Raw genomic sequence first — 20,346 nt, forward strand, 5'->3', positions numbered from 1 at the left:
GACATGAGCGGAGCTTGCGTCGTTCCTCGTGCACCTGTCAAAGAGGCAGCTGCGGACTCTCTTGCCTCCTCCGACTGGCCGCCCCCGAACGTGGGATGCTCCCACCGTGGAGGAGGGGGGAAAAAATCTCGTCGAGAAACGTGGCTTCCCTCAGAGACACTGGCGGTCACCACACCCGTGGCCACACTCCTCCGACTTTCAGGTATGACTGTATAATCTTACTAAAACCTCCGCTTGGGATGGTTTCCTGCTGGCTCCGCTGTGAACGGGACTCTCGCTGCTGTGTTGGATCCGCTTTGGACTGGACTCTCGCGACTGTGTTGGATCCATTATGGATTGAACTTTCACAGTATCATGTTAGACCCGCTCGACATCCATTGCTTTCCTCCTCTCCAAGGTTCTCATAGTCATTATTGTCACCGACGTCCCACTGGGTGTGAGTTTTCCTTGCCCTTATGTGGGCCTACCGAGGATGTCGTAGTGGTTTGTGCAGCCCTTTGAGACACTAGTGATTTAGGGCTATATAAGTAAACATTGATTGATGATTGATTGATAAAACACTAGTAACACAATAAGCAGGTAAGGGATTTTCCGGAATTGTCCTAGTAAATGTGTTTAATAACATCTGAATTGATCCCACTGCCCTCGGCTTTTTTATCTTTTTATTTTATTTTATTATTTTTTCTTTTCTATCTAGTCCTTCACTCTCACTTTCCTCATCCACGAATCTTTGATCCTCGCTCAAATTAATGGGGAAATCATCGCTTTCTCGGTCTGAATCGCTCTCGCTGCTGGTGGCCATGATTGTAAAAAATATTCAGATGTGAGGAGCCCTACAACCCGTGACGTCACGCGCACATCGTCTGCTACTTCCGGTACAGGCAAGGCTTTTTTATTAGCGACCAAAAGTTATATAATATCACTAAAACACTAGTAACACAATAAGCAGGGAAGGGATTTTCCAGAATTATCCTAGTAAATGTGTCTAATAACATCTGAATCGCTCCCACTGTCCTGTCTTTTTTTTTTCTTTCTCGTCCTTCACTCTCACTATCCTCATCCACAAATCTTTCAACATCGCTCAAATTAATGGGGAAATCGTCGCTTTCTCGGTTTGAATCGCTCTCGCTGGTGGTGGCCATGATTGTAAAAAATAATCAGATGTCCGGAGCTCCACAACCTGTGACGTCACGCGCACATCGTCTGCTACTTCCGGTACAGGCAAGGCTTTTTTATTAGCGACCAAAAGTTATATAATCTCACTAAAACACTAGCAACACAATAAACAGATAAGCGATTTTCCAGAATTATCCTAGTAAATGTGTCTAATAACATCTGAATCGCTCCCACTGTCCTGTCTTTTTTTTTTCTTTCTCGTCCTTCACTCTCACTATCCTCATCCAAGAATCTTTCATCCTCGCTCAAATTAATGGGGGAATCGTCGCTTTCTCGGTCTGAATCGCTCTCGCTGCTGGTGGCCATGATTGTAAAAAATATTCAGATGTGAGGAGCCCCTACAACCCGTGACGTCACGCGCACATCGTCTGCTACTTCCGGTACAGGCAAGGCTTTTTTATTAGCGACCAAAAGTTATATAATCTCACTAAAACACTAGTAACACAATAAGCAGATAAGCGATTTTCCAGAATTATCCTAGTAAATGTGTCTAATAACATCTGAGTCACTCCCACTGCCCTGTCTTTTTCTTTTCTTTCTCGTCCTTCACTCTCACTATACTCATCCACGAATCTTTGATCCTCGCTCAAATTAATGGGGAAATCGTCGCTTTCTCGGTCTGAATCGCTCTCGCTGCTGGTGGCCATGATTGTAAAAAATATTCAGATGTGAGGAGCCCTACAACCTGTGACATCACACGCACATCGTCTGCTACTTCCGGTACAGGCAAGGCTTTTTATTAGCGACTAAAAGTTATATAATCTCACTAAAACACTAGTAACACAATAAGCAGAGAAGGGATTTTCCAGAATTATCCTAGTAAATGTGTCTAATAACATCTGAATCGCTCCCACTGTCCTGTCTTTTTTTTTTCTTTCTCGTCCTTCACTCTCACTATCCTCATCCACGAATCTTTGATCCTCGCTCAAATTAATGGGGAAATCGTCGCTTTCTCGGTCTGAATCGCTCTCGCTGCTGGTGGCCATGATTGTAAAAAATATTAAGATCTGAGGAGCCCTACAACCCGTGACGTCACGCGCACATCGTCTGCTACTTCCGGTGCAGGCGAGGCTTTTTTATTAGCGACCAAAAGTTATATAATCTCACTAAAACACTAGTAACACAATAAGCAGATAAGCGATTTTCCTGAATTATCCTAGTAAATGTGTCTAATAACATCTGAATCGCTCCCACTGTCCTGTCTTTTTTTTCTTTCTCATCCTTCACTCTCACTATCCTCATCCACAAATCTTTCATCCCCGCTCAAATTAATGGGGAAATCGTCGCTTTCTCGGTCTGAATCGCTCTCGCTGCTGGTGGCCATGATTGTAAAAAATAATCAGATGTCCGGAGCTCCACAACCTGTGACGTCACGCGTACATCGTCTGCTACTTCCGGTACAGGCGAGGCTTTTTTATTAGAGACCAAAAGTTATATAATCTCACTAAAACACTAGTAACACAATAAGCAGATAAGGGATTTTCCAGGATTATCCTAGTAAATGTGTCTAATAACATCTGAGTCACTCCCACTGCCCTGTCTTTTTCTTTTCTTTCTCGTCCTTCACTCCCACTTTCCTCATCCACAAATCTTTCATCCTCGCTCAAATTAATGGGGAAATCGTCGCTTTCTCGGTTTGAATCGCTCTCGCTGGTGGTGGCCATGATTGTAAAAAATGTTCAGATGTGAGGAGCTCCACAACCTGTGACGTCACGCGCACATCGTCTGCTACTTCCGGTACAGGCAAGGCTTTTTTATTAGCGACCAAAAGTTGCGAACTTTATCGTCGATGTTCTCTACTAAATCCTTTCAGCAAAAATATGGCAATATGGCGAAATGATCAAGTATGACACATAGAATGGACCTGCTATCCCCGTTTAAATAAAATCTCATTTCAGTAGGCCTTTAACTCAACTGAAATCCGCACTTCAAACTGAAACCGGACTGTTCCTTCTTCTCCTTTTCCTGTCTTTATTCCTCCGCGCGGAGAAACCACGCGAAGGTCTTTTTCACGCCGCCAGGAGCTCCAGGAGGTCCGACCAAGGAGCAGATGCAGCCGTTATGAGATATAGAGCCGTCTTCGGAGAGGCTTTGACAATCTTGGCCGGGGCTCCATGCTGGTGGGTGGACCAGTTGGAACGCGCCAGAACCTTTCCAATAAGCGTTTTCAGGCTTATTGAGCGTGAGAGGAAATCATTTAGGAGAAAGAGGCGAAGAAACAAAAGGAGGACATTTACGCCGCCATATTTATTCCCTGTTTAAGGACTGTAAAGTGAAGTCTTTGTATTGTCGCATATAAATGCAAATGAGCATTCCGATGTCTGTAAAGCCCACAGATGTTTCATGAAATATAAAACACACAAGGCGGCCTTTTATGCGGCTGCTAGAGTAATCGTTTTGGAGGCTATATGGCAGGGGTCCCCAACCTTTTTGAAACCAAGAGCTACTTCTTGGGTACTGATTAATGCCAAGGGCTACCAGTTTGATACACACTTAAATAAATTGCCAGAAATAGCCAATTTGCTCAATTTACCTTCAGTAAATAAATCTATATATATATAAAAAAAAAAGGGTATTTCTGTCTGTCATTCCATCCATCCATCCATTTTCTACCGCTCATTCCCTTTCGGGGTCGCGGGGGGCGCTGGCGCCTATCTCAGCTACAATCGGGCGGAAGGCAGGGTACACCCTGGACAAGTCGCCACCTCATCGCAGGGCCAACACAGATAGACAGACAACATTCACACTCACATTCACACTGTCATTCCGTCGTACATTTTTTTGTCGAAAATAAATGATGAAAAAACACTTAATTGAACGGTTTAAAAGAGGAGAAAACACGAAGAAAATAAAAATAAAATTTTGAAACAGTTTATTTTCAATTTGGACTCTTTAAAATTAAAAAAAATGAAGAGAAAAACTAACTAATTCGAATCTTTTTGGAAAAAATTAGAAAAAATTATTTATGGAACATCCATCCATTTTCTACCGCGTATTCCCTTTCGGGGTCGCGGGGGGCGCTGGCGCCTATCTCAGCTACAATCGGGCGGAAGGCGGGGTACACCCTGGACAAGTCGCCACTTAATCGGAACATCATTAGTAATTTTTCCTGATTAAGATTAATTTTACAATTTTGATTACATGTTTTAAATAGGTTAAAATCCACTTTGAAATAAGATTTAAATTTGATCCTACATATTTTCTACATTTGCCAGAATATTTTTTATTTATTTTAATCATAAGTTTGAAGAAATATTTCACAAATATTCTTCGTCGAAAAAACAGAAGCTAAAATGAAGAATTAAATCAAAATGTATTTATTATTCTTTACAATAATAAAAAAAAATACTTCAAAATTGATTTAAGTTGTCAGGAAGGAAGAGGAAGGAACTTAAAAAGTAAAAAGGTATATGTGTTTAAAAATCCAAAAATCATTTTTAAGGTTGTATTTTTCCTCTAAAATTGTCTTTCTCAAAGTTATAAGAAGCAAAGTAAAAAAATAAATGAATTTATTCAAACAAGTGAAGACCAAGTCTTTAAAATATTTTCTTGGATTTTCAAATTCTATTTGAGTTTTGTCTTTCTTAGAATTAAAAATGTCAAGCAAAGCCAGACCAGCTTGCTAGTAAATAAATAAAATTTAAAAAAATTGTGGCAGCTCACTGGTTAGTGCTGCTATTTGAGCTATTTTTAGAACAGGCCAGCGGGCGACTCATCTGGTCCTTACGGGCCACCTGGTGCCCGCGGGCACCTCGTTGGTGACCCCTGCTATATGACATACTTGCCAACCTTGAGACCTCAGAATTCGGGAGATGTGGGGGCGGAAGTTTATATTGTCTTAACGAGGACTATGGTGTGGTTCGTATTTGTATAAAGACATGTTTAATCCATTACTGTGGAAAAAGGCGGAGAACAAACTTGGCTTAGAAAACAAAAAACTAGCACAAAGGCAGAACTATGGACGTAAAAACGAAAGACACTAACTGCGGCATTAATACACAAAAACTTGCTTGTGTTGACGTGAGCAGGGCAGCATGAACTATGACATGGAACAGAGTGGTCATAAACAGGGTGATGACGCCAACACAGGTGATATATATATATATATATATATATGTATATATATATATATATATATATATATATATATACGTTCATGAATGACTATATCTGTTCGGCCACCGTGTTCCATGGAAAGGTCAGATCTCCAAAATTTGCAGGCAGCATACCCCCTTCCCACGCCCCCAATATTGTTGTCCGGGTGGAAATCGGGGGAAATTCGGGAGAATGGTTGCCCCGAGAGATTGAAGTTTTTGACCATATTTAGGAATTGATATGATGGGAATTTTCCCATTGTTTGCTTGGTGCTTTGATAAACTGAACGCATCATATACATGGTACTATATTGTGATGTTATGAGCCAGGAAAAAAAAGAACTACCCTACCCAGCATGCAACAGGAGTGACGGAATAGGTTGTGTTGCCATGACGGCATCTTGTATGTTGTGATATGCACGCTCTGAAAGTAAACCATTAAGAACTCAGCCAACACTCCTGGTCTGCATTATTCATGAATAAACAGACAACACATATACTCCGCTGCTTCACAGGCCGCTGGATGTAGCCGGCAAAGTATCCCCATGCTAGCTAGCCGGTCTAGCAAGCACGCCTCATTCAGTCCAAAACGGCCCGATCTATCCACATCCAGAATTGTCTGGCGGTCGTAATCGATCCCGGAGTGACCACGCTGTAAGCCAGCCATGAAATTTGCAGAATTGTCCGGTATTTTTTGCCAAATGTTCCATCTTTACCAAGAGCCCCTCCAAGCCGAAGTACATCCGGGAGATGCCATCTTGTTAAGAAAAGGCGTTAACAAAATAAAAGCATGTAAACAACATACGCAAATGTGCGATAAAAAAATTGTCGGCGTTAATAGATTGATGAGTTAACTCGTAATTAACGCGTTAATTTGCCCACCCCTAATAGATCGATATAACTCATTAGCATAGCTATTAAACAAGCTGGCTAATTCGATATTGTGACAGGTTTGTGTCGTGGGGTCTTCAGGACCGAAGGATCACAGCAGGAGTTCAAGTTGACAATTCTTTTTAACCTTTTTACACACAATATTTCTTCTTTTGTTTGTTCCCAAAAAGGATTTTCTTTTCATTTTTTAATTTTCATCTTCTTCGTTCACTCCCCAAGTCTTTTCAGTCTTAGTTCGTTCACTCACAAAGTTTTTTAACTCGCTCAGTCCTCCCACAACCCTTTCTGGCTTTTCAGCCCCTCCTGGGTCCTTCTGGCTTTTCAGCCCCGCCCTGCAGTCACCAACGCTGCTAAATAGAGACAGGTGATTAGATAACCTCGTTCCGGCTGAGGTATCCACTCACCTGCCATCTTGCTTCCAGCCGTGACCACGCCCCGCCTCCCACAGATATCCATTTAGTCACACCAGCCATTAAACAGCAATGTAGCTCAATTAGCTTTAGCAACTTATTAGAACGAATGTGTCTTACTCGCAAGAAAACTCACCTCACGGTTTAGCCGACTTGCCACACGTTAGCAATATATATCAGTAAAAATGGATTTAGCGATTTTACTGATATATTCCGCTCACAATATAGCATCTGCAACTTAATTCGTTTTCAAGTTGGCTATCTTAATTAGTCTATTAGCAGGCTTCACCTGCAGTTAGCGCTAGCATCAGCAAGTTAATTGATCAGCAAGTCGGCTAGTTAGACTACAAATAGCTTCGGCGAAAAGATAACAAATTACACTTAGTTCATATGACTATGAGCAAAGAGGAACTGATTTTTTTGTTGATTTTACGTACGATTGTGCGCAGAGGTGGGTGGAGTAGCCAGAAATTGTACTCAAGTAAGAGTACTGTTACTTTAGAGATGTATTACTCAAGTAAAAGTAAGTAGTAGTCACCCAAATATTTACTTGAGTAAAAGTAAAAAGTATGTTGTGAAAAAAACTACTCAAGTACTGAGTAACTGATGAGTAACCTGATTACGGCAACAAATAATGCACAAAAATAGCAATGAGCAAATTCAGAGCCAGGAATATCTCTTAAGCAACTAAAACAATAATATATATTCAATAATAGTACATTAAAATAAAATGAAAAAATGGCACATTGAGCCACAATAACTTAACAACACCATAGCCTCAAGAAGCGTTCATTGATTTGATTGATTGATTGATTGATTAAAACTTGTATTAGTAGATAACACAGTACAGTACATATTCCGTACAATTGACCACTAAATGGTAACACCCCAATAAGTTTTTCAACGTTTATCAATTACTTAATAAATGACCAAGTCGAGCTGATCTACCTCATATATACATATACATATACATACACATACACACACATATCATTTATACACACATATATATATATATATATATATATATATATATATATATATATATATATATATATATGTATATATATATATATCCATCCATCCATTTCCTACCGCTTATTCCCTTCCGGGGTCGCGGGGGGCGCTGGCGCCTATCTCAGCTACAATCGGGCGGAAGGCGGGGTACACCCTGGCCAAGGCCACCACAGATAGACAGACAACATTCACACTCACATTCACACACTAGGGCCAATTTAGTGTTGCCAATCAACCTATCCCCAGGTGCATGTCTTTGGAAGTGGGAGGAAGCCGGAGTACCCGGAGGGAACCCACGCAGTCACGGGGAGAACATGCAAACTCCACACAGAAAGAACCCGAGCCTGGATTTGAACCCAGGACTGCAGGGACTTCGTATTGTGAGGCAGACGCACTAACCCCTCTGCCACCGTGAAGCCCATATATATATATATATACACATACATACATGTATATATACAGTATATATATATATATATATATATATATATATATATATAGATTCCTATAGTTCATGAAGACAAGAATATAAGTTGGTGTATTACCTGATTCTGATGACTTGCATTGATTGGAATCAAACGTCCACGTTTTCAAATGGAGGAGAAAAAAAGTTCCTCTTTTCTGTCTAATACCACATGAAAGTCGTTGGTTTTTGGCATCTTTTTTTTGTCCAACTTCCATATTCGTTTTTATACACTTTACAAGAAATACATTGGCGGCAAACTCCGTAGCTTGCTAGCTTTTTTGCGCTGGCTTTCGGAGACTCTTATTTTGTTAGACTGTGTGATCAGTCTTTAGGCTTTTGACGGGAAGTACGGTTGAAATAAAAAGTGTCTTTTTTCCTTTACACTTTTGATTGCTTGATTGATTGATACTTTTACTATTAGATTGCACAGTACAGTACATAAACCGTACAATTGATCACTAAATGGTAACACCCCAGTACGTTTTTCAACTTGTTTAAGTCGGGTCATGTGACCGCCTGGCTCTGTTTGATTGGTCCAACGTCACCAGTGACTGAATGTGATTGGTGATTGAAGCTCCGTCATTAACCAAAACAAACATTAATAGAGTAGAGTGATAAAAATAAAGTAGCGAGTAGCGGGCTGAATGTAGATAAATGGAACGGAGTAAAAGTAGCGTTTCTTCTCTATAAATATACTCAAGTAAAAGTATGTTGCATAAAAACTACTCGTAGAAGTACAATTTATCCCAAAAGTTACTCAAGTAAATGTAACGGAGTAAATGTAGCGCGTTACTACCCACCTCTGATTGTGCGCTACCGAACATGCTCCTCTGCTCGTAAGCTAGCAATGTCACAACGTGACGACAACGGGGGCGCGGCAGACCGGTACTTTTCAGAGGCGGTATAGTACCAAATATGATTCATTAGTATCGCCCTACTATACCAATACCGGTATACCGTACAACCTTAGACGGAACTATGAAGTAGAGGGCCACAAACTATTGACCAGCCTCAAGTTTGAGACCCCCTGGTGTAGACCCATATTTGTATTGGTCCTGCGTTGTGAGAATTGCAGAGGTCTATTCCTCGTTCCCGGAACACTGGTTGAGGTTACCAGGATGGGGAAGTGCATCATAGGTTGCACAAGTTCGGCTTGTATGCGGATTCTTCCACAGTTCTGACAAACTGAACTCCCTCCCAAGTTGTCCTGGTTTCTCGACAGCCCGGCCACACAACCTTGATCTTCTGGTGCTCTTCCCCCTTTCTCGTCAAACCCCCCCCTACCGTCTCCTTCCTCTCCATGAGGTTGGCTCTGATCCTAGTACTGCTCTTCCTGCCGGGCCTCTGCCAACAGTCTCCTGTTGTTGCAGCCTATTGGACTTTGGCTCTCAGTCCAGTGGAATTATGACGTTTGCGGTCCTTGCTGACTTGACTGATCAGTGGACTATCAATCAATCAATCAATCAATGTTTATTTATATAGCCCCAAATCACAAATGTCTCAAAGGACTGCACAAATCATTACGACTACAACATCCTCGGAAGAACCCACAAAAGGGCAAGGAAAACTCACACCCAGTGGGCAGGGAGAATTCACATCCAGTGGGACGCCAGTGACAATGCTGACTATGAGAAACCTTGGAGAGGACCTCAGATGTGGGCAACCCCCCCCCCCCCCCCTCTAGGGGACCGAAAGCAATGGATGTCGAGCGGGTCTAACATGATTCTGTGAAAGTTCAATCCATAGTGGCTCCAACACAGCCGCGAGAGTTCAGTTCAAGCGGATCCAAGACAGCAGCGAGAGTCCCGTCCACAGGAAACCATCTCAAGCGGAGGCGGATCAGCAGCGTAGAGATGTCCCCAAGCGATACAGGCGAGCGGTCCATCCTGGGTCCCGACGAGCGGTCCACCCTGGGTCTCGACTCTGGACAGCCAGTACTTCATCCATGGTCATCGGACCGGACCCCCTCCACAAGGGAGGGGGGGGGGACATAGGAGAAAGAAAAGAAGCGGCAGATCAACTGGTCTAAAAAGGAGGTCTATTTAAAGGCTAGAGTATACAGATGAGTTTTAAGGTGAGACTTAAATGCTTCTACTGAGGTAGCATCTCGGACTGTTACCGGAAGGGCATTCCAGAGTACTGGTGCCAGAACGAAAAACGCTCTATAGCCCGCAGACTTTTTTTGGGCTCTAGGAATCACTATCCTGGCTTGAAAACTACTGTATCAACCATGGTCTTGCATGGACTGAAGTAGCCAATGCAGTGTGTTCTTCCCAAAGTTTTTTGTTCTTTAGAGTGACATAATTGCAGCAAAAACCACTTTGGATTGGAAGATCTTGCTCAATTTTCTGAAGCCGCAACACCTTCTTACAGAGAGTGAACTGGTAGAACCATACCTTGTACTGTGGAACGTGCATGTGGAAGTCTTTTTCTTCCCCTCGGGGTTTGTCGAACCAACAGGACCACAACACCTCAAGACGTGGATTTTACAAGAGAGTTTTATTTCTGTTTTGGCAGCCGTCAAATATTTTCTAGCATCAAACAACTCTTCCCTCAACCACAACCTCCACATATCGCCTGCGACGGGAAGCGAACAAGCCAAATACGATAGTCCATGAACATTGCTCCAAAGTGCGGATTTTGTGTTGGAAAAAAAATAATAAGTTCACACAGGGGTAGTTGTTTCTTTGGTTTTTGGGGCTAAGACCTGGGATCTTGGGATCGAAAAGGTCTTTGCCCCACAGGGGGGAACAGGTTCGGTGACCAAGGATGAAACGCTGGCTGTCCAAAGTCGGGACCTCGTCTGTGCATCGGTTGGGGACATCTCTGCGCTGCTGACCCGTCTCTGCTCGGGATGGTCTCCTGCTGGCCCCACTATGGACTGGACTCTCACTATTTTGTTAGATCCACTATGGACTGGACTCTCACTATTATGTTAGATCCACAATGGACTGGACTCTCACACTATTATGTTAGATCCACTATGGACTGGACTCTCACTATTAAGTTAGATCCACTATGGACTGGACTCTCACTATTATGTTAGATCCACTATGGACTGGACTCTTACAATTATGTTAGATCCACTAAGGACTGGACTCACAATAATATGTTAGATCCACTATGGACTGGACTCTCACAATATTATGCTAGATCCACAGGTCGCCCGGGGGCCGGGTTGTGTCCCCACATCTGCGGTCCCCTCCCAGGTTTTTCATTGTCCCATCGGGTACTTCTTTCTTTGGTTTTTGGTGCTAAGACCTGGGATCTTGGGATCGACCACGGATGAAGCGCTGACTGTCCAAAGTCGGGACCTCGTCTGTGCATCGGTTGGGGACGTCTCTGCGCTGCTGACCCGTCCCCGCTCGGGATGGTCTCCTGCTGGCCCCACTATGGACTGGACTCTCACTATTTTGTTAGATCCACAATGGACTGGACTCTCACACTATTATGTTAGATCCACTATGGACTGGACTCTCGCAATATTATGCTAGATCCACAGGTCGCCCGGGGGGGTGGGTTGTGTCCCCACATCTGCGGTCCCCTCCCAGGTTTCTCATTGTCCCATCGGGTTGAGTTTTTCCTTGCCTTGATGTGGGATCTGAGCCGAGGATGTCGTTGTGGCTTGTGCAGCCCTTTGAGACACTCGTGATTTAGGGCTATATAAGTAAATATCGAGTGATTGATTGATTAATTGGTAACAGGGGGAGGGGTCCCCCCACATCTGCGATCCCCTACAACAGGGGTAGGGAACCTATGGCTCTAGAGCCAGATGTGGCTTTTTTGATGACTGCATGTGGCTCTCAGATAAATCTTAGCTGACATTGCTTAACGCGATAATTATGAATAATTTCGCTGGTAATCACAGTGTTAAAAATAACGTGCAAAATACGAAACATTCTCATGCATTTAAATCCATCCATCCGTTTTCTACCGCACTTGTTCAAGAAGTCGCATTAATGGTAAGAAGTATTTTATGTCACGATGGGGGGGGGTTGCAGCTTGCTGCGGGGTCGTTCCCCCAGGAAGGCAGACGGACTACTCGGGACATGGCATTTAGGTAAAAACATGATTTAATTTTAACTAAAAAAATATACAAACAAAAATCGCTCACAGTCTAGGCACAACTTGGGCTAAGAAACGAAGCTAACGCATAAACAGACTAAGAACATAAACAAAAATTACTTGGCATGGCATGAAGCACGAAACTATGGCAAGGCATGAAACAAGTCAGCACAGGGCGACTGACTGGCAAAGACGAGCTTTAATACTGTCTCTGATTAGTGCTCGGGAAGCAGGTGAGCGGGCATTTTGTCCACCAGAGACAGGTGGACAAAATGAGTAACCAAGGAAACCAGACAAGGGAGTGGGAAAAAAAACAGGAACTTAAAGAGTCCAAAGGACAAACAGCACATGGCCAAACAAAAACATGATCAACAGCCATGCGTTTGTTACGTCTCGCCTCGAATACTGTAACGTATTATTTTCGGGTCTCCCCATGTCTAGCATTAAAAGATTACAGTTGGTACAAAATGCGGCTGCTAGACTTTTGACAAGAACAAGAAAGTTTGATCACATTACGCCTGTACTGGCTTCCTGTGCACTTAAGATGTGACTTTAAGGTTTTACTACTTACGTATAAAATACTACACGGTCTAGCTCCATCCTATCTTGCCGATTGTATTGTACCATATGTCCCGGCAAGAAATCTGCGTTCAAAGGACTCCGGCTTATTAGTGATTCCCAAAGCCCAAAAAAGTCTGCGGGCCATAGAGCGTTTTCCGTTCGGGCTCCAGTACTCTGGAATACCCTCCCGGTAACAGTTCGAGATGCCACCTCAGTAGAAGCATTTAAGTCTCACCTTAAAACTCATTTGTATACTCTAGCCTTTAAATAGACTCCCTTTTTAGACCAGTTGATCTGCCGTTTCTTTTCTTTTTCTTCCATGTCCCACTCTCCTTTGTGGAGGGGGTCCGGTCCGATCCGGTGGCCATGTACTGCTTGTCTGTGTATCGGCTGGGGACATCTCTGCGCTGCTGATCCGCCTCCGCTTGGGATGGTTTCCTGCTGGCTCCGCTGTGAACGGGACTCTCGCTGCTGTGTTGGATCCGCTTTGGACTGGACTCTCGCGACCGTGTTGGATCCATTATGGATTGAACTTTCACAGTATCATGTTAGACCCGCTCGACATCCATTGCTTTCCTCCTCTCCAAGGTTCTCATAGTCATCATTGTCACCGACATCCCACTGGGTGTGAGTTTTCCTTGCCCTTATGTGGGCCTACCGAGGATGTCGTGGTGGTTTGTGCAGCCCTTTGAGACACCAGTGATTTAGGGCTATATAAGTAAACATTGATTGATTGATTGATTGATGATCTCTTTTGTGGGTTTTTACTGTTTTTCTCAGCAAGGAATGTACCCACAACAACGCAGAACTCTGCGTGCACATTGTGTACAATTAAGCAGTACAGTGTTTGATTCTGACGTCTCATTGATTACTAATGGAGGTCATGTGCAGCCACGAGAATCGTTCTAATGTATGGCGAATGGTGATGATCCTTGAAAGGAGCGGCGTGTGTGCAAAGTGAAACATTATCAACCTTACACACACACACACACACACACACTTGATACTTATCACTTGCTCTTAGTGTAAGTGGAAAGTCATCGATCTGACTCATTAGCACAAACCCCCCTTTATCCATCTGGGCTATAGGAGGGGAGATTAGTTGGTGATGAATGACAATATAGATTCAGTGTGGTATAGTACCTTAACTTCGCCATAGATCAGGTTGTCTACTCTTTTTGTTGACTATCAATGTAAATAAGAGCCTTACTTAATTAAATATCAGTTTATGTACGACCCACAGCCTGCAGATGACCGAAAATTCACTAAGAAGTTCTCTTAATCTATATGTTTGCTCCTGAAAATGAATCTGGTAGTCATTTCCCATGATATCAATTCGTTTTTGAGTAATGGGCATACTTGCCAACTTTGAGACCTCCGATTTCGGGGGGTAGAGGGTGGGGGAGCGTGCACGGTCAAGGGTGGGGTGGGGGCGTGGTTGGGGGGCGTAGTTAAGAGTAAATTATTTCATATATATATATATCAATCAATCAATGTTTATTTACACAGCCCTAAATCACAAATGTCTCAAAGGACTGCACAAACCATTACGACTACGACATCCTCGGAAGAACCCACAAAAGGGCAAGGAAAACTCACACCCAGTGGGCAGGGAGAATTCACATCCAGTGGGACGCCAGTGACAATGCTGACTATGAGAAACCTTGGAGAGGACCTCAGAAGTGGGCAACCCCACCCCCTCTAGGGGACCGAAAGCAATGGATGTCGAGCGGGTCTAACATGATAGTGTGAAAGGTTCAATCCATAGTGGCTCCAACACAGCCGCGAGAGTTCAGTTCAAAGCGGATCCAAGACAGCAGCGAGAGTCCCGTCCACAGGAAACCATCTCAAGCGGAGGCGGATCAGCAGCATAGAGATGTCCCCAACCGATACACAGGCGAGCGGTCCATTCTCCCGAAATTCAGGCGGAGCTGGAGGCCACGCCCCCTCCAATTCCATGTAGACCTGAGTGACCACAGCCTGTTTTCATGTCCGTTTTCCCACAATATAAACCGCATATCTGCCCAATGACGTTATAAGTGAAGTGAATTATATTTATATAGCGCTTTTTCTCTAGTGACTCAAAGCGCTTTACATAGTGAAACCCAATATCTAAGTTACATTCAAACCAGTGTGGGTGGCACTGGGAGCAGGTGGGTAAAGTGTCTTGCCCGAGGACACAACGGCAGTGACTAGGATGGCGGAAGCGGGGATCGAACCTGCAACCCTCAAGTTGCTGACACGGCCGCTCTACCAACCGAGCTATACCACCCCTTAACTGTAGAATGATCAAGGGCGAGTTCTTGGTTTCTTATGTGGTTTTATTGCTAGGCAGTTTCATTAACGTCCTCCCAGCGCGGTAACAACACACAACAACAGCAGTCACGTTTTCGTCTACCGTAAAGCAGTTCGTCTGCCGTAAAACAGCAATGTTGTGACATCCTTGTATACAAAGAAAAACTGCAGTCAGTCATGTCATCTTCTTTTTTGTCATAAAAAAATAGATGACAAGACCACGGTTTCCTCAATGTTAGTTCGGGACATGTTTTCGTGTTTTTAATATGCATACTAATTAGATCCATAATGTGTTCTGTCTGCTCCTTGTCAAAGGGTAGCTCGAATTTGCTATTTTTCTCAAATTCTGCGTGTAAATAACATGATTCGGGATGAAGGTGCTACCGAAACACAAACTGCACAATATGAGATCGCCTCCAAGCATCTATCCGTAGTTGATGCCAGCAGTCGGATTTTGGATCTTAAAGCGGGCGTCCCAAAATGTGCTGAAACTTGTTGGAAAATATGCGTAAAAATTCTATCCTGTGTGTATTTTGGGATTTTTTTTTTTTTTTTTTTTTTTTTACCTGTAGACATAATTTTTATGCCTGGAACTATGAAGTAAGTGCCAATGTTGTCAGCATTTGAGGGGCCCCTGAACGGTCCAAAGTGCTTGACTTTCATCCATTTTTTGCCCATGTCTCTTTGGGGTGATTGGAGCCTATCTCAGCTGCATTGGGGCGGAAGGCGGCGTGCACCCTGGACAAGTCGCCACCTCATTGCATAGCCCCGGGGTAGGGAACCCATGGCTCTAGAGCCAGATGTGGCTCTTTTGATGACTGCATCTGGCTCTCAGGTAAATCTTAGCTGACATTGCTTAACGCGATAATTATGAATAATTTCGCTGGTAATCACAGTGCTAAAAATAACGTGCAAAATATAAAACATTCTCATGCATATCCATCCATCCGTTTTCTACCGCACCTGTTCAAGAAGTTGCATTAATGGTAAGAAGTATTTTATGTCACGATGGGGGGGGGGGTTGCAGCTTGCTGCGGGGTCGTTCTCCCAGGAAGGCAGATGGACTACTCGGGACATGGCATTTAGGTAAAAACATGATTTAATTTTAACTAAAAAAATATACAAACAAAAATCGCTCACAGCGGAGGCACAACTTGGGCTAAAGAACAAAGCTAACGCATAAACAGACTAAGAACATAAATCCAACAAAACTTACTTGGCATGGCATGAAACAAGTCAGCACAGGGTGACTGACTGGCAAAGACAAGCTTTAATGCTGTCTCTGATTAGTGCTCGGGAAGCAGGTGAGCGGGCATTTTGTCCACCAGAGACAGGTGGACAAAATGAGTAACCAAGGAAACCAGACAAGGGAGTGGAAAAAAACAGGAACCTAAAGAGTCCAAAGGACAAACAACACATGGCCAAACAAAAACATGATCAACAGACATGACATTTTATTTATTATTGGTTAGCTTCAGAATAACAACGTTATTAAAAAGAATAAGAGACTTATTATACTCTAAAAATGTTGGTCTAACTTAAAAATGCACGCATTTAGTTGTATTCAGTGTTAAGGTTCCCGACCCCTGGCATAGCCCAACAAAGATAGACGGACAACATTCACACACTAGGGCCAATTTAGTGTTGCCAATCAACCTATCCCCAGGTGCATGTCTTTGGAGGTGGGAGGAGCCTATCCCCAGGTGCATGTCTTTGGAAGTGGGAGGAGCCTATCCCCAGGTGCAAGTCTTTGGAGGTGGGAGGACGCCGGACTACCCGGAATGGAACCCACTCAGTCACGGGGAGAACATGCAAACTCCACACCGAAAGATCCCGAGCCCGGGATTGAACCCAGGACCTTTGTATTGTGAGGCACACGTACTAACCCCCGTACCACCGCGCTGAAACTCATTACAAAATAAGCCTAAATTAGCTATTTCGATAGGGATTTATTTTTATATTTTTTTTAACCTGTAGACATAATTTTTATGCCTAGAACTATGAAGTAAGTGCCAATGTTGTCTTGCATTTCAGGGGCCCCTGAACGGTCGAGAGTTGCTTGACTTAGACCAGGGGTCTCAGACACGTGGCCCGCGAGACGTTATCTTGCACATTAATATGAAAGTTTAATGTTAGTGCGGCCCTTGAATGGCGCTTGACAGCGTTGTGTGCGGAGCTGAAGGAATCTACCAATCACGGTGTGGTATGTGGCTCTCGAGGGCCAAACATTGACGTCACTTGCGTGATGCAAGCAGAGAAACGTTTTGCCGCTTTTCCACTAGACCCGCATACGCTCTTCCTCCCTCCGTGCTGCCCTTGCTCGCCCTTCTGCTCTCTCTCTCACTGTGTGTGTGTGTGTGTGTCTCTTTCACTCCCTCCCCCGGCGCCGGGGAGACGAGTGGACCGGTAGCTTCCGAAGCACTCCGCCGAAGGACCGAGCGACAATACAAAACTGAGATGCAGCGCTGATACTCCAACTGAGTTGATGGGCGAATCGGACGTGTAACACGTTAGTCGTGATGTTAGCCCGTTCTGGGCTAATTGCGCTAGTGTAACTGTAAACTCCTGTTGGCTCTAGACCAGGGGTAGGGAACCTATGGCTCGCGAGCCAGATGTGGCTCTTTTGATGATTGCATCTGGCTCTCTGATAAATCTGAGCTGACATTAACATGATAAGTAATGAATAATTACACTTGTAATAAGTGTTAGAAATAATGTCCAAAACATAAAACATTCTCATGCATTTTTAGTCCATCCATCCGTTTACTACCGCACCTGTTCAAGAAGTTGCGTTAAGAAGTTATTTATTAAAGGTTAGTGTGGGGCTTGTCCTCCTGGGGGTTCTTCAGACCACCAAGCACCGACATGAGAGCCCGTCTCAGGGTTCTTTTATTTTTCAATAAGTCTCTCAGTTGCTTTCCAGCAATTGTATTTTTCTCTTTCGTTCTCGCTCACACTCTGGCTCCAGCCCCAACCCCGTCTCTCCTCCTGGCTGCTGCTTATAACAGAGCGACAGGTGATTAGATAACAAGGCCCAGGTGGGCCATCTACGCAGCTCTCGCTGATTTCGAGGCCAGTCCTGGCACACCCCAGTTCGCTGCAGGCCCGCGGGCCACGCCCCCTCCACAGTTGGCTTCAGAATAGCAATGTTATTACAAAGAATAAGAGACCTATTATACTCTAAAAATGTTGGTCGTACTTAAAAATGTACGCGTTTAGTTATGTTCAGTGTTTAAAAAAATATTATATGGCTCTTACGGAAATACTTTTAAAATATTTGGCTTTTTGGCTCTCTCAGCCAAAAAGGTTCCCGACCCCTGCTCTAGACAAAGACAATTTTTGTTATTTGGGTCCAAAATGGCTCTTTCAACATTTTGGGTTGCCTACCCCTGCGTTAGTGGAAAAGCGGAAAATAAGTGAAAGCGACAAACGTTGCCATGGAGACTAGGGTTTTTTTTACGTGCCTGGCTGCAGTCACACTGCGACACCTGTCCGTCAGTAATAACAGTCCCCGATAACCTGGACCGATTCAAACATTTTTTTTTTGTTTGTATTTTTAATTGTTTAATTTGCATTACCTTACATTTAAAAATATTTATTTTTAGTAATCTTTTCTCGCGGCCCAGACTTTGCATCCAGTGGCCCGCAGGTAAATTGAGTTTGAGACCCCTGATTTAGACAGAGCCAATTGTTTCCCTCTAGTGGCCTTGCACAGGATTTTAAACACAACTAAAACAGTATTGTAGCAATGAAACACCCTTTTTTTTCATTTTTTTTGCTGAATTGACACAAAATAACAGCTATGTTTGTCATCGTTTTTTGGGGTTCATGAACACATTATATAGGAATTACTCAAAAGAGACTAAAAAGTGTGCATAGTCAACAGATGTAAAATCCATCTTTTTTTTTTTTTTTTTTACATACGGTAACTTATACTGATTCATTGGTTTGCAGTAAGTTGTGTTTTTTTTTAATTTTACATTTCTTAGTATATTTGTATAGACCAGGGGTGTCCAAACTTTTTCCACAGAGGGCCGCACACGGAAAAAAATTTAAGCATGCGGGGGCCATTTTGATATTTTTCATTTTCAAACCATAACAAAATATATGGATTTTTTTTTTCAACCTTTAGGGCTCCCGGGGACCATAAAGGGTCTCAGTCATAAAAATGTTAAAAATAAATCAAATTATAATGATTTTGTATTTAACGCTTACAGTAAATCTGTATATCAAGTTGAGGTTTATTATAAAGTTAAAAAAAAAGGTTCTCTGTCAAAGACAACTTTGTTTTTTATAGTAAAACTGAAATATGCAGTATTTAGTAATTAAAGACCTCAAATATCAATAACGCAGGACACCATGGATTTTAATTATTTAATATTTTTGAGTAATCACAGTGAAAAGTTAAATAAAATCCTACTAAATGTATTTAAGATCCGAAAGGTCCCCCACTCATAAAGTGATACACTTTTATTAGTTGTTTTTTTTACTCTTTACACTTAAATTACGAGATCTACTTTAGATATATCTGTCGATTTTACGTTTGAGCTATTGTTTTGTTTGTTTTATGCTCTTTTGTCAAATAAAACTTTGATGTTTTTATAGGGCAACCATACAATATATGCAATATTTTTTACACATAAAACATTTTAAAGTGACATTTTTTAAGTAAGTATTCATTTTAACATTGATTTTTGTGTTTTTTTTAGCAATGGCAAAAAAAAAAAAGAGAAAATTAAACAAAGACACCAACAAAAATGGCCGCTTTGTGTCAACATTTCAACTTTTTCTCTTTAGATTTCAACTCATTCCACTTTTTAAGTTTTATATTTTTATTTTTGCAATACTATCTACCGTATTTCCTTGAATTGCTGCCGGGGCGCTAATTAATAAGCATTAATAAGCATTAGTAAGCATGCGCTAATTATTTAAAAACCTTTTCCCACTCCGGCACTTACCAAAGGTATGCAGTAAAAATTTGAGTGTGATGTAAGCTTGGACCTTAAATCCTACTGAATAGCTCTTAATCTTCTTCCCTTTATGCGATTTCAAATTACCGGTATTGAAATCAGCCTCCTCCATTTTGAAAATGATAACAGGGGAAGTGTCACTCATGACATCACCAGTTTGACCCGGTGGTAATACTAAGCATGTGCTAATTATTTTGGGAAGCGAGTTTGACCCTGCAGTAATTCAAGGCAGGCGCATACTATATACCCTGCGGCAATTCAAGGAAATACGGTATTTTGCAATTTTTGCCGAATGTGTGGCGGGCCAGAAAAACAATTAACCGCGGGCCGCAAATGGCCCCTGGGATGCACTTTGGACAACCCTGATATAGACGTTTATTTTTTATTTATTTTTGCAATAC

This window comes from Nerophis ophidion, linkage group LG15, assembly GCF_033978795.1.
Source record: "Nerophis ophidion isolate RoL-2023_Sa linkage group LG15, RoL_Noph_v1.0, whole genome shotgun sequence".
Lineage (NCBI taxonomy): Eukaryota > Metazoa > Chordata > Actinopteri > Syngnathiformes > Syngnathidae > Nerophis > Nerophis ophidion.